The following is a 15,562-nucleotide window of genomic DNA, read 5'->3' as shown; positions in this document are numbered from 1 at the left end:
AAATGGGTTAACAAGCTTACTTTAATCAGTCAAATATGTATCATTTACCTAGTTCAGGGGAAAAAAGTCAGCACCCTGAACTTCAGAGTATACAGATAGAATTATCAAGACAGAGAAACAGATCAAATAGACAGGTTTCCAAACAGGTTTCCATTACATCCATACCAAACCAACATCTGGGTTTTTCAAAGCTGGGGAGCTCTCAACAATGGCTTCCCAGAGTCTCATCTGATCAAATCACAGAACACTTCTCAAAGTGAGCCCCAAAACAAAGCCTCAAATCAGGGTTTATATAGCCTTCTCCTGGCTCAGAGAAGGTAACAACCTTCTGGACCCACTGGCCAATCAAAAAGTATCTACTGAAAAACAAGCCTCCCACCCCATGCTCCAGGTGCACTTTAGCCTAGGGGCAGGGAAGATCTTAAAAATTTACATTCCCATTACATATAGCTAGGCCACTTTCCCTAGCATTTCTTTTCATTAATTCCTTTAATGTTCTGGACCTTTTGTTCTCCCAAATGAATTTTGTTACTATTTTTTCTAAGTCTATAAAGTAGTTTTTTGGGAATTCGATTGGTATGGCACTAAATATGTAATTTAATTTAGGTAAGATTGTCACTTTTATTATATTAGCCTGACTCAGCCTTGAGCAATTGATGTTTTTCCAGTTAGTTAGATCTGACTTTATTTGTGTGAAAACTGTTTTGTAGTTGTGTTCATATAAGCCGTGGGTTTGTTTTGGCAGGTAGATTCCCAAATATTTTATAATACCTACATTAACTTTAAATGGGATTTCTCTTTCTATTTCTTGCTATTGGATTTCATTAGAAATATAGAGGAATGCCAAGGATTTATGTGGGTTTATTTTATATCCTGCAACTTTGCCAAATTTATTTATTGTCTCAAGTAGTTTTTTACTTGATACTTTAGGATTCTCTAAGTATATCATCATATCATCTGCAAAGAGTGATAACTTGGTCTCTTCTTTGCCTAATTTGATTGCTTTGATTTCTTTTTCTTCTCTAACTACTACTGCTAACATTTCTAGTACCAGACTGAATAAGAGGGGTGATAGTTGGCACCCTTGTTTCACCCATGATCTTATTGGAAATGCTTCTAGCTTATCCCCATTACATGTAATACTTGCTGATGGCTTTAAATAGATGCTACTTATTATTTTAAGGAAGCCTCCATTTATTCCAGTACTTTCTAGTGTTTTCAATAGGAATGATTTTGTACTTTGTCAAAAGCCTTTTCTGCATCTATTGAGATAATCATGTGGTTTCTGCTAGTTTTATTGTTGATATGATCAATTATACTGATGATTTTCCTAGTATTAAACCATCCTTGCATTCCTGGAATAAATCCTACCTGATCAAAGTGTATTATTCTTGTAATCAGTTGTTGTAGTCTTTTTGCTAATATTTTATTTAAAATTTTTGCATTTATATTCGTGAGAGAAATTGGTCTATGATTCTCTTTTTCCATTTTATCTCTTCCTGATTTACATATCAGTGCCATGTTTGTGTCATAAAAAGAATTTGGTAGGACTCCTTCTGCACTGATTTTCCCAAATAGTTTGTAGAGTATTGGAATTAATGGTTCTTTAAATGTTTCATAGAATCTGCTAGTAAATCCATCTGTCCCTGGAGATTTTTTTCCTAGGGAGTTCATTGATAGCTTGTTGAATTTCTTTTTCTGAGATGGGATTATTTAAGTAATTTACTTTCTTTTCAGTTAATCTGACCATCTTTTATTTTTGTAAATATTCATCCATTTCACTAAGATTGTTAAATTTATGTGCATACAATTATGAAAAATAATTCCTAATTATTGTTTTAATTTTCTCTTCATTGGAGGTAGATTCACCCTTTTCATTTTTGATACTTATAATTTGGGTTTCTTCTTTATTTATCATATTGGCTAAGTGTCTATCATTTTTGTTGTTTTTTTCATAAAACCAGCTCAGTTTTATTTATTAATTCAATAGTTTTCTTATTTTCAATTTTATTAATCTCTCCTTTGGTTTTCAGTATTTTAATTTGGTATTTAATTGAGGATTTTCAATTTGTTCTTTTTTTAGCTTTTTCAATTGCATGCCCAATTCATTGACCTCCCTTTTCTCTAATTTATTCACATGTGCACTCAGGGATATAAAACTTCCCCTAAGAATTGCCTTAGTGGATTCTCTCGATTTCTATTTTACCTGGTGGTTCCAGTATCTCAGGGCAGTTTTCCTTGATGAGCTCTTGGAAGATGTTGTCCAGGCTTAATTTTTCATCATGATTTTCCAGTAGGCCTATGATTCTCAGATTATCTCTCCTGGATCTGTTTTCCAGGTCAGTTATTTTTCCATTGAGATATTTTACCTCTTTTTTCTAATTTTTCATTGTTGATGTTTTGTTTCACTAATTCTTGGTTCCTCATAGAGTTATTTGCTTCAATTTGGTTGATTCTAGTTTTTAGCAAAATATTTTCCTCAGTTACTTTTTGGAACTTCTTTTCCATATCACACATTTTTCTTTTTAAGGAGCTATTTTCTTCATTGTAATGTTTTTCTAATTTTGCAAATTTTATTTTAAAAGAATTATTCATTTTATCTTCTCTCTCTCTCATTTGGTTTTCAAAGTTCCTTTTGAGCTCATCTAGGAATGCTTTCTATGCCTCGCCCAGTTCCCTGTTGAGGCTTCATTTGTGGGTGTGGAGTCAACACTGTCTCCCTCTGAATTTGGTTCCTCCCTCTCAGTATAGTAGGACTCCAGAGTCTTTGTCTTTGCAGTCTGCTTTTTACACATTTTGAGGCAGGGTGCTAACCAAGGCCTTCCTCTAGGGTTCCCATGCCTTTTCTGTTCAAAGTTTTGCCCTGGGGCAATGATTACTTTGTTTTCGGGGTCATAAGGGGGGATTGGAGCAGCCAGGGTTCACTGTGCCATCCTGATCCCTAGAAGTCCAGATAGGGACTTTTTTAAATTTCTGGGCTGTGTATTGGTAGCCCCAGGAGTAGATGCTGCCCCTTCCAGGGGCCCTGCATTTGATTCTTACCCTACTCTGTCCAGTCCCGGCCCTTCTGGATAGGCCAGGCAGTGGCCCTTATGGTTGGTGAGTCGACTTGCCACCACGTTGATCAGGACTCATCCAGGCCTCTGCACCACCCCGGGGGTCATCTTCCCAAAATACAGCTCATCTTTTCCCAACTATCTTCCTCTGCTTACCTGACCTTGATCTCTTTAGGGCATCCACTGTTCACAGTGTTGGCGTCAAACTTGACCCCTTGCTGTTACTTAGGCCCTACAGACAATCGATTAACCTTTTCTCCACTGTTTAACCATCCCCCGCATTCAAGGCCTCATGACTTCTTTCCTCCACATTGTGATAACCTTATGAGTGTTTTTCCTCAATTCAGTCCCTCCCCACTCCCATGCAGCCTCACAGAGCTGCCAAATGGACATTCCCAAACTTCAGTTCTGATCATGTCATTTGTCTACTCACGAAGCTTCCATGGCTCCCTTATACCTCTAGGATCAAATACAAATTCTGCAGTTTAGAATTTAGAGCATTTCACTATCGATCAAATACAAATTCTGCAGTTTAGAATTTAGAGCATTTCACTATCTGATTCCATATCAGTCTCTCTAACCCTAACCATAACTCTAACCCAGAATAGACCATCTGATAGTGACTGAACATGGCTCTTCTCCTCCCATGTCTTTGCCTTTGGGCAGGCTAGGCTTCATGCCTAGAAAGTCTTCTCTCTTCACCTCCACACTTTGGACTCATTGCTCCTCTCCACCCCCCAGCCAAAGCTGTGTTCAAAGGACACTTCCTCCATGAAGCCTTTCCTGATTCTTTGTTGTTGTTCAGTCATTTCCATTGCGTCCAACCCTTTGTGACCCCCTTTTGAGAGATTCTTGGCACAGATACTGAAGTGATTTTCCATTTCTTTTTCCAGCTCATTAGAAGATGAGGTAAATGAGATTAAGTGACTTGCCCAAGATCACATACTAAGTAAGTGGTGAGTCCAGATTTGGACTGAGGTCCTCCCAACTGCAGGCCCAGCGCTCTATCACCTGTGCCATCTAGCTGCCCCCTTCCTGGTTCTACTGCCCATCATTCCTCCTCCTGCTCATATCACCAAAATTGCTTGGGGTTCCTTGTTTATAAGTTTTGCATGGATTTCTCTAGGAATGTTCTACCACCCCTCCCCCACCTCCTCCCCCCATGTAAGTTGTTTTTTTTTTTTTAATGATGGAAGAGTTGGGTTTTTTTTTTGTCTTTGTGTTGTCATCACCCAGTGTGATGCCCAGCTCAGATCAGGGGCCTAGGAAGGTGCTGATCAATTCCTGAGAGGTGAGGGAGCACCACAGAAAGTGGGCTAGACTCAGAGGAGGACAATCTTGGCTCTGATTACTCAGGTGACCTGGGGCAAGTCTTTTTCACCTCCTAGGCCTTGGATTCCTCCTCTGAAGGTACAGGCTGAATTCGATTGCCTCTGAGAGGTCTTCTAGCTCTGGGATCTAATCATTGGGTGGATGGTTGGTGATATGAATTGTATGTAAATTGACATCATTGAGACCAATGATTAGGGCTTTTTGGGGGCCCTCAGATCTCATCAGCATCCAGAGTTCCCAGTGAGGAAACACCTGCCCTCCATGCAGATTGGGGGTGATTGTTCTTCCAGTCTTAGATTAATACCCAGAGCATTGATTGAGAAGGGACTTTCCAGGGATTATACTCCCAGTACATGTCATAGAAGGTATGCAAACCTATGTCTTTCTGATTGTGATGCCAGCTCCTGATCTCCAATGCCTCTCACATCATTAGGTGAAATATTCATTGAGTGAAATCTATGCACATGGATGGCATCAGACTTCTTCTTGCTAATTTGAGGATTGGTCTGTCTTAACTTTATCCTGGCAGAGTTTTATCAATTAGTAATAATAAATATTCATCTACACTGAACAGATTTTGAAGAAGCAGCCCTCAGGCTTGATGGAGAGAGTCCTGGAATCTGAATCTACAACTTAGATTTGAGCCTCTGTTCAGTCATCCAGCTATGTGACGTTGGGAAGGCCTGGCCTCTCTCTGGGCCTCAGTCTCCTCACCTGTAAAATGAGACAGTGATCTCTAAGGATACTTCCCACTATGACATTATCCAATTCTATCTATAATTTGATCCTCATAAGAATTCGGTAGTCAAGGCAGATATTGTATATTACCTCTATGGAAGACTTCCAGTCTGTAAAATGCTTTCTTCAAAGGAAGACCTGCAGTCAGGAAGACTTGATATCTAACGCGGCCTCAGACTAATGTGTGACTAGTAAGTCACTGAATTTGTCTTTGCCTCGATTTTTAAACTATAAAATGGGGATAATAGCACCTACATCACAGGATTGTCAGGAAGTTCAAATGAGATGGGATTTGTAAAACTCTTAGCTCATTGCCTGGCACATATTGGAAGCTTAATAAAACCTGTTTCCCTCCTTCCTTCCTTCCTCCCTTCCTTCCTCCCTCCCTTCCTTCCTTCCTTCCTTCCTTCCTTCCTTCCTTCCTTCCTTCCTTCCTTCCTTCCTTCCTTCCTTCCTCTCTCCCTCATTCCTTCTCTTCCTTCTTTGTTTCCTTCTTTCCTTTGTTCCTTCCTCCCTTGCTTCCTTCCTCCCTCTTTCTCTTCCTCCCTCCCTTTCTCTCTTTCCTCCTTCCTTCCTCCCTTCCCTTCTTCTTTCCTTCCTCCTTTCCTTTCTTCCTCCCTCTTTCTCTTCTTCCCTCCCTCCCTCTCTTCCTTCCTTCCTTCCTAACTTTCTCTCTCTTTTTCTTCCTCCCTCCTTCCCTTCCTTTATTCCCTGATTTTTTCCTTCCTCTCTTCCTTCCTTCCTCAGAATAATCCCGAGACATGGAAAGTACAAGTATTACTAAAGATGTAACCAGAATCAGGCACTGGGCTTCTGTCTCAGGATCCTGAAATTTAGAGGGATTCCAGAGCAAGCACTGCTTGTCCTTTAGTGGTACAGAAAAGAGTAGGTTTAGCACACAGTTAAGGAGAGTAATTTGTTCAACTAGGAAGCTCCTGGATGGCATCTTCTTTATTCCCTCCCATTTCTCAGCAATGGCCACACCTCCTGGCACATCCTCTTTAGGTCTGATTCAGCCCTGTTTTCACCTCCTCCCACCAGCTCCTTGAGATACCTGAACCTCAACCTCATGGGGTCCTGGGTCTATACCACCAGCCTCTCCTCTCCCCTCCACATGAATGGTTGGCCTGTTCAGTGTTGCTTGTCTGGGAGCACAAAGGAATGTAGATAGGGCTCTCTGTGTGAAAGCTGAGATCCACGGAGATGAATTACCTTCTGAAGGTCACTAACTACTGAGTGGTGCACCAGAGAAGACAATTCTAGTTGTCTAAAATGGCATAGTAAAGAGATTGCTAAGCGGCAGACTAAGAAGTAGGTTCAAGTGCAGTCTCACATATTTCCTGGGATTCATAATCTTGGGCATGTCACTTGACTTCTACATGCCTCAGTTTCCTCATCTGTAAAATGGAGGGGTTGGCCTAGATGGACCGGTGAGGTTCTCTAGAATCCTGTAATTCTTTATTTGCCCTTGTGATGGGTTAGTTCTTCTTACACCTTTCAGAGATGGGGCAGGATCTTTAGCTGAGGAATGGAAGGAGTCAGTGGTCTGCCCAAGAGCCTGGAAGGAGACTAGGCTTATGCTAGGGCAGCCAGGGAGGAATCTGTTACAATCATCACAGCTGCCGTGTATGGAACATGCTTATGTTTTCATAGCACTTTCCAAATATTATCTCATTTGACCCTCATAACAATTCCATGAGATAAGAAATTTTATTACCTCGATTTAATAGATGAGGAAACTGAATGAATGAGAAAGCATCTATCAAGAGCTAATTTGGTGCTGAGCCCTGTGATGCCCTGGAGGGGCATAGGATATCCATGTAGGGATACCTACATGGCAAGAGCAAATGGCCCCTGCCCTCCAGCAGGGAGGAAATAACAGGAATAAAGAGAGATCCCACTCTACCTAAGGGAGGCAGCTCAGCTTCCAGGCTGCCTTAGGGTGCAGGAGAGGGGAATATGGCAAGGCCCAGGGATTCCTGACTTCTGAGAGTTGCCAGATCCCAATGCCAGGGGTCTGTGGGCCATGGAAGCAGGTCACTAGTAGGGCCAGGAGGACCGTAGGAGTTAACAATGAGGCAGATCAAAGGTAAGGGCTGTGAGTCTCCATCTCAATGAAGGAATAGACTTGGCTGCTCCTTTTAATCAAAGCCACAGTAACAGCCAAAGGACCTGATATGTTCTGGGGATATTGATTGAGAGAGAGGGACCAAAAGATAAAGTGAAGAGGGAAGGGCAGCCTGGTGATGGTGGGAGCGAGGGGTGGATAGGGAATTGTTGATGTGTTAACAGAGTTTAGCTGGACCTGCCAGAGAGACATGAGGCCAGATCTCCCTTCCTCTAATTATTCAGGAATGTGAATGATCCCTATGCTTAGCCAGTATTCTTTTAAAGGGAATTTAAAACATCAATAAATGCAAAAATCTAGAAAATAATTGAATAAAATGTAAAGGAAACTTACCAAAGGTAACCGTGAAAGAGAGTATCAAATCGAGGAAAAGAAGGGATAACAGACAAAATGAGGGCAGAGATTTCATAGCAGGGCTAAGAAGAATGCCATTTGAAATCCAATTCCACATTGGCAATTGAGTCTCAGAGAAGTTAGGTTGTTTGCCTAGAGACACACAACTATGAAGTATCAAAGAAGGGATTTGATCCCAGATTCTCTGGACCTCATGACCTCTATCTCCTACACTCTTCCTTTAATTGAGGATGCCCTTACTATCCCATGAACCCAGGAATGAAGCCCATGAACTGGACTAGGGTGGAGGTTACAAAGATAGGAAGGAGAGTTTCCATAAGAAGTTTCAGAGAGATTGACCTGATTTGGTGACCTCCTCTTTAGGGTGAAGGACACAGAGGAGTTAAGAATGGTTGTGAGTTTTTGACCTAATGAGTGTGTCTGCTGGTATTGCTAAGAGACACCAAAAGGGGAGCCAATGGGAGATGGGGGAGAAAGAAGGTGTTGAGTTTAGTTTGGGACGTTAGAGTTGGAGGTGAAATACTTTGTGGGAAGCTGGGGAAATGGAGCTGGAGATCAGAAGGGGAAATCTTGATTTGCCAGTTAGCAAAGAGGTGATAGTTGAAGTTTTGAGAGCAGAAGACTTTTCTGAGGGAGGGAGAAGAGAGTAGGATTACAGGCAAACATCTGAAATGGCCCCATAGGGATGAATAAAGCCCCTTATCCAGCTTCCTACTGGGAGATACCTTGAAGCTCAGCAGAAGCATGTGGGACATTCCTGATGCACCTGGACAAATATACATGGCCATCTGTAAAAGAGATCTATTCTACATTTCACCATAGAGGGGGCAGCTGACATCAATGGTTTTTAACATTGTTTTTTTCCATTTGTTATCTTCCAAGGCCCCATAAGACCAACCCACCCCCACCCCCCTGCCATGATCTTTCCCCTTAGTTAATGGGAGTTTATGGTACTTGTTGACATGTGTATAAAGTATTCATTTATATTCCAAGTTCCTGAGGAAGGGGTTCTAGGAAACCAGACCACAAGTGAACACCTGGAGAATGAGCATTGAAGGAGAGTGCTGGAAGGGATCCCCTGAGTTTGCTCTTTCATTGAGCACAAGGCCTTCTTAAGATCTCAGCTCTACTCTTGACCTAGGAGTTTGAAGAACACTGCAGATAGGTACAGGGTGGGAGAACAGGAAAGAAGCCAGTTGAGCTGGGGACCCTTGTTGAGTGTGATATGACGATAGCTACCTCCAGGATCATGATGGCCTAGACTTTGTGGCCTGGAGATTGTTCAGGACTCAGTGGTTGTGTCACCTGGCTGTCAATGTACATAGTCACCTGTAGGATCATGATGGCCTAGACCTTGTGCCCTGTAGGTTGTCTGAGACCTATCTATTACTTAAGACTATAGATGGAAACCACAGGTTTTATTGGAAATAAAGAGAAGCCACCCATCAAATGAATTGTTTCACGAACATTAACAATGAAAAGGAAGGATGAACTGTGGGCTACTGAAAATGTCCAGAGCCCAGAGCCATTATCATTTCCAGAAGCCTGGAGGAGTTTACTTGAAGGTCAAGGCTACATAGTTGGAGGCCCTCGTCTTTGGACACCAGCGAGGAAATACCTGTGTTGAGGTGGGGGCTTCCTCTAAATGGAAAAGTCAAGAAACCTATTGCACAAGACCCAACAATCTCATCTGCCTGTGTCATCTGAACCCGCCTTGGCTAGAAAACCCGGCATTTGAATGAGCACCTCACCTAGACAGAAAGGGATCATCTGACTCCAGGGACCAAATCTGGCAGGAGGAGACTGGTCAGGTGGTAGGAGGAGCCCGGATGAGCCATGTTTATGCCTAAAATGTTGTTTAAAATTTGTATTTGAATACAGGGGTGTTTGGTCTTCTGGAAAGGAGTACTAAGACGACTCAGTCCAGAAGGAATGCGAAAGTTGACCAGCTCCCTCCACTTTTTCCACAGACTGTGCCTCTCCCTGCTTCTCATTTTGTGGATGACATGAAGCTGGGTGGGAGAAGAAGCATGCTGGAAGGCAGGACCAGCATCCAAAAAGAAGTCAACATCAGAAATGACCAGCTGAATGACACAAAGAAAAGGAAGAGGGATAAAAAGGTCCCGTGTTGATGTTATATGTCAGACATCGTAGGATTACAAGAGAGGAGAGCCATGGTAAGACAATCATTTGTGTCGATTGTGGGAGGGTTTCAGTGGACTGCAATGTGTCAACAGGGAACTATGGCGGCCAAAAAAGCTAATGAGCTCTTGGGCTGTATGGAGAGGCGTGGCATCCAGAGCTAGTGAGGCCAGGAGTCTCTCTGCATCCAGCAGAGATGAGAAAGGCAGAAGCAATGTGGTTCCCAGCCTCCAGGTGCTTATGTAAGGGGCTGAGGTGCACATAGGAAGAAGATTAAATGAGCCAAGGATGAGATCTGGCATTGACAGAGAGCTCTGGATTCCTTATCACATTTGAGTCTCCTGAGGTAGTGACTTCACATGGTCTGATCCTGATTTTAGAAATGAAAAAGCTGGGGACTCAGAGGGTCACACAGCTAGGACATGACAGAGCTGGGAGTCTTTCTGACTCCAGGGCCAACACTCAGTCCACAATGACATGCTGTCTTGTTGATCAACACATAGGGAGTTCCCAGTAAGGAAACTCACTGTCAATGATAATCAGTACCTACAATGCAATTTCAAATATTGGAGAGTTGACTGGGGTCTGGAGAGAGGGCATAGTCAATCTGTGTCAGGAGAGGGACTCGGGCTTCAAAGGCAGCTTACCGCCATGCCTTGATGCTTGTCTTTGCATATTTATGCATAAACAATTACAACACAAGGAAAATCTAGGAGGAAAAGAGGTGAAATAAACAACTAGGGATGTGCGTGGACCAAGGAAAGCTTCATTGACAAAATGACCCCTGGATTCAGACTGGAATGAAGACAGGGATTGTAAGAGGAAAAGGGAAGGAAGGAAGACATTCCAGGAAATGTGGACAATTCCCAAGAATTCCAAGCTCTTGGGGGCGTGGGAGGGAGGAGAGGAGTTAGTAAAAGCCAGCCATCTTGAGCTCTAAGCTTTCAGCCTTCCCTGTTTCCAAATTACAGGTGATCTTTGCTTCCCCCCTCACTCCTGTTTGGATCTGTTTCTCTTTGGTTGTAGGGTAGGCTGATTCTTCCTCATGGTGGAGACCATTTTGGTGACTGGTGAGATCCAGTCTAAAGCACAACACTTCAATATTCTCATTGCCTGACTGAAGAGCTTCTGTGACAACTGAGACCAGGTTGGAGTAATGGAAGGTACTCACCACCATTTTGGATCAGATCTTGTCCCCAGTAAAGGGCTTGGCAGGAGCACAAGTCTAGTAGAAAGTAAAAACCTTGAGGGTGAGACTCTTCATTTTTCTATTTGTCTCTATAAAGTTCCACAGAGTATGTTGGATACAGTAGGTGCTTCATAAATGCTTACAGAGGACTCGAACAGTGTTGAATCATGGTATTTAGCTTTGTAAAAGACATTAGGGGGCATCTAGGTCAAACCTCTCACCAGTGAGAAACAGATCCAAAGATGTCACACACAGAGTAAGCAGGTGATCTAGTCCTTAACCCAAAGTTTTCTGATGCCAAGGCCAAAGCTTTTATTCCTTTCTCTTCTAGCATGATATAGCAGAAAATCTGCTGGACTGTATGTGGTGTGCCAGACACTTACATTCCCAGCTGTTACCTTCCCGAATCACAGAGCATCAGAGTTGGATGGGACTTCACAAGACATGTAGCCTGATCAAAAAAGCAATCAATCAAGAGGGATTTAGCAGGTGCCTAATGTGTACCAGGCACAGGGATCCAGAAGAAAAGAAATTCAACCATAGCTGTTCTCAAGGAACTTACATTCACCTACTAGGCAGGACAATAGGCACATGTATAGGTATATGCAGAATAAATGCAAGATCAACCCCAGACTGTCCCCTGCAATGTTGCTTTCAAGCTGTCATTCAGCTTGCATTTGACAACCTGCAATGAAGGGCACCTTCTGTCTAATGGCCCACAGTCCTGGTTTGGGAAGCTTTGCTTGTTAGGCAGTCCTCCCTTAAATGAAACTTTAATTTGCCTCTTTTTACCCCTCACTTCTTACTCCTCTTACTTCTTTGGGCCCGTCTTCTGCTCACCCTCTCTGCTGAGAACATTGCTGTACATTTCACTGAAAAAATGGAGGCCATTCATCTGGAGCTCCCTTGACTTTCCTCCTTCACTAATAACTCACACAAAGAGGCAGCCCTTCTTCCTGATAAGGCAAACCCCTATACCTGTACAAGGGATCCGATTCCACCCCATCTTAACCAGAATATTGCCTCTTCTCTCACCCCCATCCTCTCGCTGATCTTCATTTTCTCTTTCCTGACTGCCTATGGCATGTCCCTATCTCCTTCATCTTTAAAATCCCTCACTTGATCCTACCTTTACTTCTCCTTTGAGTCTTCTATCTCTCCTCCCTTTTATGGCTAAAGTTCTGGAGAAAGATGTCAAAAATCAGGTATCAAAAACCAGTGCCTTCATGATCTCTCTTCTCACCCTCTTAACTCTCTGCAGTCTGGCTTCTGAACTTAGCATTCAGTGGGAAATCCCCTCTACTAAGTCCCCACTGTTCTCACTATATTTAAATCACATGGCCTTGTCTCCATCTTACTCCTTCGTGACCTCTTGGAAGCTGTTGACACTGTCAGTCCATCTCTCCTCTCTAGGTTTTGGTGACACTGCTCTCTCCTGGTCTCCTCAGTCTGACCTTGGATGGATCTCACCCACCACTGCTGATGTCCCCCAGGGTTTTGTCCTCAGCTGCCTTCTCTTCTTCTACACCACTTCACTTGGTGATACCATCAGTTCCAGTGGATTCAAATATCACTTCCTCGCAGATGTTTCTCAGATTTATTCACTTAATCTCAGCCTTTTGCATCTTGTGACTCCAACTGCCTGTTGGTCCCATATACATATTCATGCGTCGTTTCCACAACAGAATTGCTCATTTCCCCCAAATTCACCCTTTTACCTACATTTTCTATTGCTGTGGAGCACTCCACTGGCCTGCCAGTTAGCCAGACTCACAAGTTGAGTCATTCCCAGACCTTCACTCTCTCTTTGCCCCCCCTAACCAAGTAGGAGCCGGGTTCTTTTGATTCTGCCTTTTAACTTTTCTCTTCTATGTCTCTTGCTCTCCCCAACACTGCTACCTGGTAGCTACCCTGCTAGCCTCATGACTGAATTATTTCAAAGCCTTCTGATGGCTCGGCTTGCCTCATCTCCATCTCCCCCACTCCAATCCATCCCACGCTCAGTTGTTCAAGTAGTATTTTCAAGTACAGCCTCAACAATGTCGCTCCCCCTCCACATGTGCCTTTTCAACAAATTCCAGAGACTCCCTATTACCTACAAGATTAAATATTTTAAAAATCCTCTGTTGGGTTCTTTGTCATTTCATGACCTGATCCTTCGCTGGCTTTCCAGGCTCTGCTACCTTACACCGCCTCCCCAGCATCCTTCCCACATAGACCCATATTCTGTAATCTAGGGCCACTAGCCTGCTTAGAGTTCTTCTCCCAGAACACACCATCTACACACTCTGGGCATTTTCTCAGGCAGGTTCTTATGCAGATGTCCCCATCTTTTTGTCTCTCTCTCTTGGTTCCCCCAGCCTTTGATCTCTCAACGAAAACCTCCAACTTCTTCCAGAAGATGTTCCCAGTTTCCCTTCCTGCTGAGCCTCTCTCTAAGATGATTTTTTCTTTGTACATAATTGTTTGCATGCTCTTTCCCCCTAAGAGCAGGGGCAACTTTCTGTCTTTCTTTGTATTCCCAGTCGCTAGCCCGGAGCCTGGTCCATAGCAGATGCCTAGTCAATGCTTGTTGGTTTCACTTGATTTGAGACTTTATTCTGCCCTCTGAGCACAGTCTGATCAATCCTGACATTTCCTCTACTTTTTTGGTCTCAGTTTCTTCATCTTTAAAATGGGAGTGAGAATACTTCTCCTGGCTACCTCTCTGGGCTAACCATTCCTTCTCCTTCCTGAAGTGAGTATTACCTATTCAAGAATCCTGGAGAAAGTCATTATGAGCAGGGTGACTTTGCAGAGGAGACTGTCTATTCAGGCCCAGGCCAGAGTGGGACTGGCTGTTGGACTGAGGATGGGTGCAAAGGCAGGGCTCAAAGGCAGATTCAATGAGTTCTTTTCCCAGAAAAAGGAGCCCTGCCTAAACCTGGTGGATGGCCAGGACCAGCCATGATTTGCTGCTCTTTATCAGGGACTACTTAGTTGCCTCCATTCCTGCTGGTCTGAGAACTGTATTTGCCAGCCTACTTCAGTCCTTTCCCAGCTGTCCAGGGCTCGGGTTCCCTGCCTGAAGTCTCTGCCTGCCAAGGAGTCAGGCCCTATGCCAGGAAAAAAAGAGAACCCCACCCAGGAGGGAAGGCAAACCCATCACGAATGAGGGTGCCTTAGCACCTGCAAAATATAGGAAACATCCTGCTTCAAGTATTTTGTGATTAGAAAAAGATGACCTGCTTCCCCACTGCTAATTCCTTCTTTGGGGCCTTTTGGAGGTAGAGGGAAGCTCCTGAAGGCAGAGGATTCAGAGGTCTTGGGGGAAAAAAGGAGAGAGGATCATGCCTGGCAGAGGATGCACTTTGCTGAAGCAAGGTGGAAAGAATCAGAGCATCCTTGGCTGGAAAAGACTCAGGGTGTGAGAGGTCACCTCGCCCTCCAGGCAGGAGGACCCCATCAGGGACCAGACTAATGAGAATTTATCCTGTGGTTTTCAAGACCTCCAGAGAAGGAAATTCCACACACACTCCCTCACTGACCTGTTCCAGGATTCAGCTGTCCTCACCAAAGGCAGCTTCTGCTTAGCCCCAATCAGAATCCCTTGCACAGAATTTTGTCTGGCCCAAACCCATGTTCTGGGAATGATCAGAGCTGCTCATGAGAGGACCCCTTTTCTTCACATGCACAAGCTGTCTGTCCCTGTGCCTAGAACACTTCCCTCTTCGTCTCTATTTCTTGGTAATCTTAGCTCCCTTCAAGGCTCAACTCAAATACTACCAACTATATGAGAGCTTTCCTCCCCACCACTCCATAGCTGCCAGAGCCTGCCCTCCAATTACTTTGTTATATTTTATTAGATTGTGTATTTTTTCTTCTAGGATCATAGCTTCAGGGGTACAAGGGACTTCATCTTGTCCAAACCCCTCATTTTACAACAAAAGAAACTGAGGCCTGAGGAATTTCAGTGACTCATCTGGCATCACTTCTAAGAAAACTTGTCATTTTTCTCCAGTAGAATGGAAGGTCCTTGATGGAAAAGATAGTTTCATTTTCATCATCACATCTCTAGCTACTGTCATGTGGTTCACACTGGGGTGGGAACACTTATGGAATTGAAGTATTTACTCAATTCGATAATAAAGCTACTTTCTCAGCCTTATTTTAGCATGATCCCTTTAAAACTGGAAGAGAAAGACCTCCAAGCTTTGGACAAGCCCCTACCTTCCTGACAGGCATGTAGACTTCGTGGCTGAAACTAATTCTATGCTTAAAACTGTCCTGGGAGGCAGAGAGGAGGGGACAGGAAGAAGCAGATGGGCCAAGCCATGACCAGGCCTTCTCTCAGAAGCTCAGAGCACTTAAGCGCACACACCTTTCACACCTCTTTTAGGCAAGTATCGGTATTCTAAGTTTCCAGCTGAAAGAGTGGAATATTTGGGTGAATCTCAGTCAAAATGAGGTAATGGTTTCACTTTGGAGGGAGGATTATTTGAATAAAGAAATCTGAGACATCCCTGTAGAGCGCACAGCCTTAGTCATCTTTCAAGGACCTCAAGGCCAAAGGGTTTGAAAGCAGAATTCTGTTTTATATGTGGATAGTCCAAATATGCCCTTGGCCCTACCATATCCCAAAGC

The sequence above is a fragment of the Petaurus breviceps genome, unplaced genomic scaffold (genome assembly GCF_028583685.1).
Source record: "Petaurus breviceps papuanus isolate PSGF00001 unplaced genomic scaffold, PetGlider_PUasm1.0 174, whole genome shotgun sequence".
Taxonomy (NCBI): Eukaryota; Metazoa; Chordata; class Mammalia; order Diprotodontia; family Petauridae; genus Petaurus; species Petaurus breviceps.
The sequence above is the reverse complement of the archived record's forward strand: the minus strand, read 5'-3'. Positions refer to the sequence as shown.